The 12,949-nt window shown below is 39.0% G+C and overlaps 1 protein-coding gene across 3 annotated transcripts in view; it reads left to right on the forward strand.

Annotated features, from left to right (window-relative positions):
• The window catches only part of ADGRB3 (adhesion G protein-coupled receptor B3), a 743,632-nt gene that overhangs the window by 68,495 nt on the left and 662,188 nt on the right, over positions 1–12,949 (forward strand). The window lies entirely within an intron of this gene.

Consider the following 12,949-nt stretch of genomic DNA (forward strand, 5'->3'; position numbering starts at 1 on the left):
CATATAATTTTTCATAGTATTCCCTGATAATTGTTTGTATCTCTGAGGGATTGGTTGTAGTAATTCCTATTTCATTCATGATTTTATCTATTTGGGTCACCTCCCTTTTCTTTTTGAGAAGCCTGGCTAGAAGTTTGTCAATTTTGTTTATTTTTTAAAAAAACCAACTCTTGGTTTCGTTGATCTGCTCTACAGTTTTTTTAGATTCTATATTGTTTATTTCTGCTCTGATCTATGATTTCTCTTCTTCTGCTGGGTTTAGGCTGCCTTTGCTGTTCTGCTTCTATTTCCTTTAGGTGTGCTGTTAGATTTTGTATTTGGGATTTTTCTTGTTGCTTGAGATAGGCCTGGATTGCAATGTATTTTCCTCTCAGGACTGCCTTCGCTGCGTCCCAAAGCGTTTGGATTGTTGTATTTTCATTTTCGTTTGTTTCCATATATTTTTTAATTTCTTCTCGAATTGCCTGGTTGACCCACTCATTCGTTAGTAGGGTGTTCTTTAACCTCCATGCTTTTGGAGGTTTTCCAGACTTTTTTCTGTGGTTGATTTCAAGCTTCATAGCATTGTGGTCTGAAAGTATGCATGGTTTGATTTCAATTCTTGTAAACTTATGAAGGGCTGTTTTGTGACCCAGTATATGATCTATCTTGGAGAATGTTCCATGTGCACTCGAGAAGAAAGTATATTCTGTTGCTTTGGGATGCAGAGTTCTAAATATATCTGTCAAGTCCATCTGATCCAATGTCTCATTCAGGGCCCTTGTTTCTTTATTGACCGTGCGTCTAGATGATCTATCCATTTCTGTAAGTGGGGTGTTAAAGTCCCCTGCAATTACCACATTCTTATCAATAAGGTTGCTTATGTTTATGAGTAATTGTTTTATATATTTGGGCGCTCCGGTATTCGGCGCATAGACATTTATAATTGTTAGCTCTTCCTGATGGATAGACCCTGTCACTATTATATAATGTCCTTCTTCATCTCTTGTTACAGCCTTTAATTTAAAGTCTAGTTTGTCTGATATAAGTATGGCTACTCCAGCTTTCTTTTGGCTTCCAGTAGCATGATAAATAGTTCTCCATCCCCTCACTCTCAATCTAAAGGTGTCCTCAGGTCTAAAATGAGTCTCTTGTAGACAGCAAATAGATGGGTCTTGTTTTTTTATCCATTCTGATACTCTATGTCTTTTGGTTGGCGCATTTAATCCATTTACATTCAGTGTTATTATAGAAAGATATGGGTTTTGGGGCGCCTGGGTGGCGCAGTCGTTTAAGCGTCCGACTTCAGCCAGGTCACGATCTCGCGGTCCGTGATTTCGAGCCCCGCGTCAGGCTCTGGGCTGATGGCTCAGAGCCTGGAGCCTGCTTCCGATTCTGTGACTCCTTCTGTCTCTGCCCCTCCCCCGTTCATGCTCTGTCTCTCTGTCCCAAAAATAAATAAACGTTGAAAAAAAAAATTTAAAAAAAAAGAACGATATGGGTTTAGAGTCATTGTGATGTCTGTATGTTTTATGCTTGTAGTGATGTCTCTGGTACTTTGTCTCACAGGGTCCCCCTTAGGATCTCTTGGAGGGCTGGTTTAGTGGTGACAAATTCCTTCAGTTTTTGTTTGTTTGGGAAGACCTTTATCTCTCCTTCTATTCTAAATGACAGACTTGCTGGATAAAGGATTCTCGGCTGCATATTTTTTCTGTCTAGCACACTGAAAATCTCGTGCCAATTCTTTCTGGCCTGCCAAGTTTCAAAAGAGAGATCAGTCACGAGTCTTATAGGTCTCCCTTTATATGTGAGGGCACGTTTACCCCTTGCTGCTTTCAGAATTTTCTCTTTATCCTTGTATTTTGCCAGTTTCACTATGATATGTCGTGCAGAAGATCGATTCAAGTTACGTCTGAAGGGAGTTCTCTGTGCCTCTTGGATTTCAGTGCCTTTTTCCTTCCCCACTTCATGGAAGTTCTTAGCTATTATATCTTCAAGTACCCCTTCAGCACCTTTCCTTCTCTCTTCCTCCTCTGGGATACCAATTATGCGTATATTATTTCTTTTAGTTTATCACTTAGTTCTCTAATTTTCCCCTCATACTCCTGGATTTTTTTATCTCTCTTTTTCTCAGCTTCCTCTTTTTCCATAACTTTATCTTCTAGTTCACCTATTCTCTCCTCTGCCTCTTCAATCCAAGCCGTGGTGGTTTCCATTTTGTTATGCATTTCGTTTAAAGCGTTTTTCAGCTCCTCGTGACTGTTCCTTAGTCCCTTGATCTCTGTGGCAAGAGATTCTCTGCTGTCAGCTATACTGTTTTCAAGCCCAGCGATTAATTTTATGACTATTATTCTAAATTCACTTTCTGTTATATTATTTAAATCCTTTTTGATCAGCTCATTAGCTGTTGTTATTTCCTGGAGATTCTTCTGAGGGGAATTCTTCCACTTGGTCATTTTGGATAGTCCCTGGCGTGGTGAGGACCTGCAGGGCACTTCCCCTGTGCTGTGGTGTATAACTGGAGTTGGTGGGCGGAGCCGCAGTCAGACCTGATGTCTGCCCCCAGCCCACCGCTGGGGCCACAGTCAGACTTGTGCGTGCCTTCTCTTCCCCTCTCCTAGGGGCGGGATTCACTGTGGGGTGGGGTGACCTGTCTGGGCTACTTGCACACTGCCCGGCTTGTGATGCTGGGGATCTGGCGTCTTAGCTGGGGTGGGTAGGCAAGGTGCACAGGGGCAGGAGGGGCAGGCTTAGCTTGCTTCTCCTTAGGTGATCCACTTCAGGAGGGGCCCTGTGACAGCAGGAGGGAGTCAGATCCGCTGCCGGAGGTTTGGCTCTGCAGAAGCGCAGAGTTGGGTGTTTGCACGGAGCTGAGCGAGCAAGTTCCCTGGCAGGAACTGGTTCTCTTTGGGATTTTGGCTGAGGGATGGGCGGGGGAGATGGCGCTGGCGAGCGCCTTTGTTCCCCACCAAACTGAGCTCTGTCGTCCGGGGGCTCAGCAGCTTTCCTTCCCTTTGTCCTCCAGCCTTCCCGCTTTCTGAGCAGAGCTGTTCACTTATGACCTCCCAGCCGCTAAGTCGCGCTTGCTGTCGGAACACAGTCCGTCAGGCCCCTCCGCTTTTTGCAAGCCAGACTTGGGGGCTCTGCTTGGCCGGCGAGCCGCCCCTCCGCCCCGGCTCCCTCCCGCCAGTCCGTGGAGCGCGCACCGCCTCGCCGCCCTTCCTACCCTCTTCCGTGGGCCTCTCGTCTGGGCTTGGCTCCAGCGACTCCGTTCTGCTAATCCTCTGGCGGTTTTCTGGGTTATTTAGGCAGGTGTAGGTGGAATCTAAGTGATCAGCAGGACGCGCAGTGAGCCCAGCGTCCTCCTAGGCCGCCATCTTCCCTCTCTCCCCGCATGTCTTATATTCTTGGTGTTTTTTTTTCTCTCATGTAAACTGGTCTTTCATTTCCATGCATATTTATGGCTATGAATTACCAAAACATTTTTTTTTTTCATCCTGAACTTATGATATCAGCAGGACTGGATGTTCTATACTAATTGACAAATTAGATGGATATTAATCACCAGGAACACATGGCATCTACCCCTAAATTTGGAAAGTACTCAAAAGTATCATTTGCAGATTTGGGATTGTCGAGAAAATGGACAGTTTTTCTTTGCACAAGGCATGATGCCAGGGACTTGGTGAATTGACATATTGAACCCTATTTAAAAATTTTTTTTCAACGTTTATTTATTTTGGGGACAGAGAGAGACAGAGCATGAACGGGGGAGGGGCAGAGAGCGAGGGAGACACAGAATCGGAAACAGGCTCCAGGCTCTGAGCCATCAGCCCAGAGCCTGGCGCGGGGCTCGAACTCCCGGAACGCGAGATCGTGACCTGGCTGAAGTCGGACGTTTAACCGACTGCGCCACCCAGGCACCCCATATTGAACCCTATTTATAAGAAAGTATAAAGCATATGAATATCATTCCCTAACTTATGTGGTAGGGCATATATATCCATTTGGAATCATCATCCATTAAAATGGCAGAAACCTGACATCAGTGAATGTCTGTATGACCTTTCTCCCTCAGTTGCTTGAGATTTATCCTAGTTCAGGGGCAAGTAATAACAAAGCGTTGTCATGGAAGTGGGGAAGGGGAAAATACGTGTGGGAGAGCTAATTCATCTTGTTTTCAAGTTCTCTGCCTAGGCACAAAGGTGTCTGCTGAGATGTCTATCATCCCATATGGCCCTCAATTATTTTTCCTATAGGTAACTTGAGAGGCATTCTCTTAAGGTCTGGTGCTCTCTCCCTTTTCATGATTGACAATAATTTTGTTGTTTCCAGGCTAACTTGGGGGAAGGAAATAGGTACTTTGTGCTTTCCAAAATCCCAACACCTGCTCACTCCCCCTATCTCTGGATTCTATCTTGTAACCACTCTCTCCTTGCTTCCCAGGCCAGCGTTCCTGTCTCTGGAGAAACTTCAGTCTATTAAACTTCATTCTTCTAGGGGCACCTGGGTGGCTCTGTCATTTACGCATCTGACTTTGGCTCAGGTCATGAACTTGCCATTCTGGAGTTCAAGCCCACGTTGGTCTCTGTGCTGACAGCTCAGAGCCTGGAGCCTGTTTCAGATTCTGTGTCTCCCTCTCTGCCCCTTCCCCACTTTCACTTTGTCTCTCTCTCTGTCTCTCTCTCTCAAAAATAAACATTTAAAAAAAATTTTTAAAAAAACAACAACTTCATTCTTCTAAACTGGGTTTATGTCCTGGACTGCTCTCTATATCCCTATGAGTTTAGGCTTTTAGAAACGAAAGTCAGGAATACTCCTTTTTTTCTGTGTTGGGCTATTTTATATCTCTTGTTATGAGGCAATAGACACAGTGTAGTCTACTCTCAGTGCTGTCCAATAAAACCTGTTGTGATGAAGGAAATATTCTATATCTATGTTATTCAATATGGTAGCTATTAGCCACATGCACTTAGAATGTAGCTAGTGTGACTGAGAAATTGAAGTTTTATTTTTATTTAGTTTTAACTAATTTAAATTTACGTTGCCCCATGTGGCTAATGGCTACTGTATTGGATAGCATGAGTAGCTGCTTGGAAGTAGAAAAATGACAAAGGGGAGAAATATGAGGCTTTTAAAAAATGACTATAGTTACAAAATATGAAGTCCTAAAATCATATCTGGGAAGTACCATATGGCATGTTGAATTTGAATTTTATTCATTGTAACTGAGATTGCCTGCAAGAAAAAAAAGTTTTAACTTTCAGTGAAAGTTTTCTTCTGGGTAAATTTTCAGTCTTTCATGAGAACTCTCACCTTCTCTTTCCAAGATGGCATCAGGATATAAAAGAAAGCCCATGGATATGTCTTCTGGTAATGGGGAAGGGACTGCTTGATTGCACACCATTCTCTGGGTCTCTTTTGGTCTGCTAAAGACTGAGGTTTGTTTGGCAGTTATGATATTTTGGCAATGGCTTAACCCCTGTATTATAGTCCATTATATATAGGACTCCTGGTCTGTTCTTCATGACTCTTGCTGTGGGTGTCCTCTCCCATTTTGACCATAAGGTTGAGAAGATGGCTCTGTCATATAGTACAGATGAATATCTCTGAGAGTCCAGATAGTTTCTGCATAATTTATCAGTGCTTTGGATTCTGTAGATGCAAAATAGCTGTCTATACTATATAAAATGTAGTGGGGAGAAGGAGCCAAATGCTCAGATATTCTTGGATTCTCCATTTACACATCTGGAATTTCTGTTGTGGATTTTCTCAGCCCCTTGCTGTATTTAGCTGAGGCCCAAATTGGTAGTTTCTTTTCAGATTCTGTTTATCTGAGTCTCCCCTACGTCCCCTCTGAAGGCTTTCCGTTCCTCTTCCTGCCTGGGCAGAACTGCTCTCAAATCCTGTTATCAGTGGTTTACAGTAAGCTTTTATGATCCAAATTATCCAATCTTACATTGAAATATTTAAAAGGAACTTTTAGAATTTCTCATTTTCTCTTTAAGCAAAGCCTGGCTTTTATGATTATTGTGTCACTTTGGAATCAGTTGCCTATCTTTGAAGTTAAAAAGTAAATATTGATTTTTCCCTGCATTAAAAATACAAAGGATATATGCAATAGTATTAATAATGCTGTCTATGAGTTTCAGGTTTTAAATTTTTTATACTTTGCCGTGCTCTTGAAAATTGATATTTGTCACTTTTTTTATCCTAACAAAATAAAATCTAAATGGGAAATTATGAATTTTCACACAACTCATTTAAAGTAAAATACAAATCACAACTGAATTAATGAAAGTGGATAAAGAAACTCTTGGATATGTTATATTGCTCTGGCAGAGCAAAAACTCCTCATGAACTTCTTTTAAAGACATTTAAATTTATAAGATAACAAGAGTAAAATATTTCATATTATATGAAAAATTCTGATTATAAACATCTAGGTAATTTTTGTCCTAATGATGATGAGTAATTAATGAACAGTTTCCAATCTGACTCCAAATAGTTGAACATTGAATTGTTTTAGAGATCATAAAGTGGATAGGTCCCTTAGTCTAGAAAATTAGCCATTATTTGTATATTATAGAAGATCTATATGAAGCAAAGTTAGTCAAATTATAGTTAACATTGCTTGTAAAATTGCTCTAAAGAAAGCCTGGAAAGCCCCAGATCCTTTTGATTAATCAAAGGGATCTTTCACTCTCCTGTTAAGTGATTCCACTGTGTAAATCTCTTGTAGTGTGGTTCTTCTTACTCTTGGATAATTATCACCTCTTCTCTTTAGTTGGATTACTTAGTAGGAGAAAAATAAAAAGACGTGAGGTGACCACAAAGAATACCATGAAGTTACTCTTTTAAGGAACTGATTGAGGGATGGATCAAACCTTGAGATCAAATGTTCAACCATGATTTTATGTTAAAAAAAATTCAGCACTAATATTTCTATCTCAAAATTAACACCAGTCTTTTTTGATGGGAGCATCATTATTGAGTTATACTGACAAAGGCAAATTTCGTAAAATCACTTCCATTTTATTTTTTATTTTTATTTTTTTATTTTTTTAAAATTTTTCTTTTTCAAAGTTTATTTATTTTTGGGACAGAGAGAGACAGAGCATGAACGGGGGAGGGGCAGAGAGAGAGGGAGACACAGAATCGGAAACAGGCTCCAGGCTCTGAGCCATCAGCCCAGAGCCTGACATGGGGCTCGAACTCACGGACCGCGAGATCGTGACCTGGCTGAAGTCGGACGCTTAAACGACTGCGCCACGCAGGCGCCCCACTTCCATTTTAATTAACAAGTTTCTTCATGGTTCATTTTAGAATGGGCTCATTTAGAAAAGGATTCAGATATTTTCGAAGTTAGAAATTTTGACATATGGTCTGCTTTTGATCATCTTTTATTGATACCCTTGTTTATCCTAATCTAAGTGGCAGCTGACTTTTTCTCTTTAAGCATGTGAACTACCATTCAATTACATTATTTGTTCTTTTAAAAGCACATGAAATACCTTTCCATTCTGGTTTGCTTTGTTCTCTCATGTATTTTTGTTTAGAAGGCTAAGTCCTTTATAATAACATTCTTTCATGTTGATTATATATATTGTTTCCTTAATCTTTTTTTTCTCTTTAGTTTTTTGAGCAGTTTTAGGTTTACAACAAAACTGAGAGGGAGGCACAGAGATTTCTTTTAACCCACTGCACCTATAGATGCATAGCCTCCCCCATTGTCAACATCCCCCACAAGACTGATGCGTTTGTTATGATTAATGAGCCTATATTGACACATCATAATCACCCAATGTACTTCGTTTACATTGCATTTCATTCTTGGTGCTGTACATTCTATGGATTTAGACAAGTGTATGATGACATGTGTCCATCATTATGGTACATATGGTATGGCTTAAAAATCTTCTGCCTATCCCTTCCTTCCCCTACCAGTGCTGGCAACCACTGACCTTTCTAGTGTCTTCATAGTTTGTTCCTTTGCCAGATGTTGTACAGTTAGAGTCATACAGTATGTAGCTTTGTCATATTGGCATCTTTCACTTAATGCATTTAAGTTTTATCCATGTCTTTTCATGTCATCATAGCTCATTTCTTTTTAGTGCTGAATAATATTACATTACCTGGATGTACCACACTTTATTCATCCACTAAAGGATATCTTGGTTGCTTCTGAGTTTGGGCATTTATGAATAAAGCTGCTGTAAACATCTGTGTGCAGGTTTTTATGGGGACTTAAGTTTTCAACGTCTTTCAGTAAGTACCAAGGAATACAGTTGTTGGATTGTGTAGTAAGAATATGTTTCATAAGAAACTGCCAAATTGTGTTCTAAAGTTGCTGAGCCATTTTACATTCCTAGCAGCAATAAATCAAAATTCCTGTTGCATTACATCCTCATCAGTATTTGGTGTTGTGAGTGTTCTGGATTTTGGCCATTCTAGTAGGTGCATACTGGTTATTTTATTAATAATTTCAGTCATTCTAATAGAATGATTTAGAGTTTTGTTTCAGTGTAATGGTGTTCACTGTTAAGAAATTTAGGATTCCATCATCCCCTGTCTTTCTTGTCTTCTAGTCAGTGAAAAATACTGTACAGCACTGTTACTCATTTTTTTAAATATTTATTTATTTTTGAAGGAGAGAGAGACAGTGTGAGTGGGGGAGGGGCAGAGAGAGAGGGAGACACAGAATCCGAAGCAGGCTCCAGACCCTGAGCTGTCAGCACAGAGCCTGACGTGGACTTGAACTCGCAAACCGCGAGATCATGACCTGAGCCGAAGTCGGACGCTCAACCGACTGTGTTACTCATTCTTGTAGTGGGCAATGCCATTGCTTGCCACCTGTCATTTAATCTTTAACATTTGGTAAGACAAACACCTTTCAGAATTTTCCATATTTCCCTAATTCCTAGACACATGACTAGTTCTTTCCTATTGAATATTTTCAAAGGCCATATAATTTGCAGTCAGAGAAACTTGAGGTTGAATTCTGGCTCCACCAATTAATATTCAAATATTGTGCAGATTATTTATAATATGAACTTGAATTTATTTTTCTTTATCTGTAAAATTGGATTAATAATATAATACCTATTCTTCAGGGTTATTACAAAGATCAAGTGCATATTTGGGATTACAGATAGACATGGGTATAGATATATATTGATATAGATTATTAATCATAAAATAGTGTAGCTATTATAAAATACCATGATTGCAATTTGTGTTGGATTTGTAACTAACAAATGGATTAAAAATTACATTTTAATTTTACTTAATTGTCTTCTAATTTAGAACAGTTTTGAATTGAGTGCTTTTTATTTGACTGGTAGTGAGAAAAACTGGGAAAGGTCAGCAAAACAAAGAAAAGCAAGTCTTAGAGAAAGTTTAAATCAGGCAGTAATCATTTATGAATATGAAAAATTGTAACACAAAAAATAGAAACCAATGAAAAAAGACCAAAAAGAGCTTAAATTGCACCATGAAGAACTGAAATGAGTTTTTCATAAGAAATAGAAAACTTCCATTCATAGATAAAATTGTCTATTAATTGCTCTATTTTGTTAGTTTATTTAATCATCTTAGCTCATTTGCTTCATTTATTTCATTCATTTTTTCAGTCTTCTCGTTTATTTCATCTGACAGCATTGTTGTACCACATGGCAGACATAAATAATCATTCTTACCTTTCTGAGGAATAGTGATGGGCACAGGGGTATTAACAAAACTCTGGCAATAGAGAGAAATGGGATGAAAATACGTTTGAGAGAGGATGGTAGGAAAGAAAATAGGAGGCGTATTTTGGGTGTGGGTAAGGTTCAGTAGATGTAATCTGCATTTATCATGTCCAGGTAAAACAAAGCAAGAAGGACACAGGTAAACGGCATAGGATCAAAGATATTGTCTCAGACCTGTTGATTCAGAATCTTGTGTAGGTAGGTCTGAACACATGTATTATATATGCAAAGCTTTCTAGGGGATTCTGATGCGTATCTAGTGTTCTTTTTACTTCAACAAAAGAATCTCTAACTTTTCAGTATTCTTTTTCTTCCCAGAAAAAAATTAATAAAGTAAATACAAAATAATTGTTTTAAAAAGAAGCATTTATTTATAATAAAACATTTCCTTACACACTACATGTTTTGGACCACAAATCCTGAAAAGTTGAGTCTTATAACATGAAGAAACGTAAGTTTTCCCATATTTAAAAGCAACTAGGAAAAGTTATTTGAATGAACGGTTTATAATTTACAAATACTTCAGGCTAATAAATCTTTTTAGATGGTATATCTGCTTGTATAAATTACTGCTATATAGAGAAAAAAATAATGATACAAATGAGATAATTCTAAGAGTAAATCCAATCAATTTGTTTCTAGGAATTTTCAGAAATCAGTATTTCAAAAACTTTTATAAAACCAAATAGATATTCTTGAGATGTAATGATTCATTTTGAATACTGACATAAGGGAATGAACCTTCAGAGTTTGATAAGAGTTTCAATATTTGGGATAATTTTATTAGAAGCTGAAAATGTTGGGACGCCTGGGTGGCTCAGTTAGTTGAGCCTCCGACTTCGGCTCAGGTCATGATCTCACGGTCTGTGGGTTCGAGCCCTGCGTCGGGCTCTGTGCTGACAGCTCAGAGCCTAGAGCCTGCTTCGGATTCTGTGTCTCCCTCTCTCTCTGACCCTCCCCCATTCATGCTCTGTCTCTCTCTGTCTCAAAAATAAACATTAAACAAAAAATAAAAAAAAAAAGAAAATGTATTGTCTGCAGTAGCTGGTGGTGTTAAATCATATTTTTTTTTTTAATGTTTATTTATTTTTGAGAGATAGAGAGTACGAGCAGGGGAAGGGAACAGAGAGGGGGAGACAAAGAATCTGAAGCAGGCTCTGTGCTCTGAGCTGTCAGCATAGAATCCAATGTGGAGCTCGAACCCAAGAACTGCGAGATCATGGCCTAAGCCGAAGTTGGACGTTCAACCAACTGAGCCACCCAGGCGCCCCAGATTACATTTGTTTATAATCAGAAAATCTCTTAACATCCCAAAAGTTCCTTTCAATTAAATGGGCATCTTTCATTTGGAGACCCAAATCAGATCTGCTGGCATGGACACAATCACAAAAATAATACAAACCCCATAAATCAGCTTTAGACTGAAAAAGCCCATCAGCACCCAGAGCAGTTTTAGCAGGACAGCGTGACCAAGAGGATGCTTATTATGACCAGCGGTCCAGTGGCCTCCTACCCTGTGCCCAGCTTTACACTGTCTTCCTAGATCTGGGACATGGAAAAATAGGAGACACCTGAATCCCCCCTCTGCAGAGGGAGGTGGAGTCAGCATTTCCAGCAGAGGGCAGTCTTCAGCACTTGCACATGTGAGGTGCCTCTTGTTTTTAAAGGCATCTCCACTCTTAACTCTGTGACTCACATTGTTCCTTTATCCCTTAATGGGAAAGATGTCCACTAGCCATTAATAGGAAATCTGTAAAATGCACAAATTCATACATACACTAACAAACCATGGATTAGAGGAGATGAAAAGGTAAAAGAAAGAGCAAATGAACATGGTATGATTACCATAATGTAGTCGGATATTTATATAAAGAACACAAAGGCCCATACAGCTGTGTGGGTCAGAGAGCGGGGACAAAGCATGGTCCTGAATGTGGGCTTTAATGTGGAGATGCAGCAAAAGTTCAAATACAAAATAATTGTGCTTAAGGCAAATTTTCAATAGGCCTTTCATAAATATTCCACCAAATAGTAAAACTTTGAATTGTGAGTAACTTGTTCTGTGAGTGTTCTGCAAGACTAGCAAACTGCAAGACTAATACGTTTTAACCTGATAAACGAGCAATGTCTTGCAATACGAGTAGTTTGTAATGCCGAATGTCGCATGATCACAACAGAGCCAATGGTTCTTGAAATTCTCTTTGGTATACAAATCCTTTGGATTACAAGCATGTTTCCAGAATGAATTAATGTTCACAAACCAAGGTTTTACTGTACTTCTTAAAGGCAAACAATACGTGGTTTTTTTCCTCAACTAGATCTATTTTCAAAACACTTGTTTTTTCCTTACTGCAGTCAATATAAAAAGAGATTAAAAAGAAAGTGTGTGTTGAGTTGGATTCAATTTAGTGTTTCCCTATCATAGGAAAGTATAAAAGAGATTTGGTATAATTTTTCTTTTGTAATTTCTGCCATTAAAACCAATGAATTACAGTCAGTGTTACTTTGTTTTTAATGTGTTTGTTTTTTTCCCCATCCAACAACATCTAAATAGTTTCAGTGCAAGAAAAACAAATAGAAAACCCTTTTATAAATCAATTGTTGGGGCACCTGGGTGGCTTAGTCGGTTAAGCGTCTGACTTCGGCTCAGGTCACGATCTTGCGGTCCGTGAGTTCGAGCCCCGCGTCGGGCTCTGGGCTGATGGCTTGGAGCCTGGAGCCTGCTTCTGATTCTGTGTCTCCCTCTCTCTCTGCCCCTCCCCCGTTCATGCTCTGTCTCTCTCTGTCTCAAAAATAAATAAACGTTAAAAAATTTTTTAAAAAAAATAAAAAAAAAATCAATTGTTATCATGGAATTGGGGAACATTTGTATCTTTTCCTTCTTCAGAACTACAAAAAATAGTTCTAACATCTTTTAAATTTAGTCCAGGTATTCTATAGATCAGATCACAGAAAGGGTGTAGGTATCCTAATTGATATCTTCCATTATACTGAAGAAGCATGAAAAGCATTTTGAAATAATTGGAATAACCAATGGAATTTACCACTATGAAACTGTCAGTTATTTTTGCTGGTAAGAGAATGGCCTCTGAGACAAATCTTACGGTGCTGAAAGGGGACAATATATTAAAAATAAGAAATCAGTTCTGCTACTTGGATATTTCACAGCCAATAACTGTAAGGTAATTTTAGATTAATGCTTTGGTCAAGGTTGACAAATA

This window comes from Herpailurus yagouaroundi, unplaced genomic scaffold (assembly GCF_014898765.1).
Source record: "Herpailurus yagouaroundi ecotype Mexico unplaced genomic scaffold, PumYag 139, whole genome shotgun sequence".
Taxonomy (NCBI): Eukaryota; Metazoa; Chordata; class Mammalia; order Carnivora; family Felidae; genus Herpailurus; species Herpailurus yagouaroundi.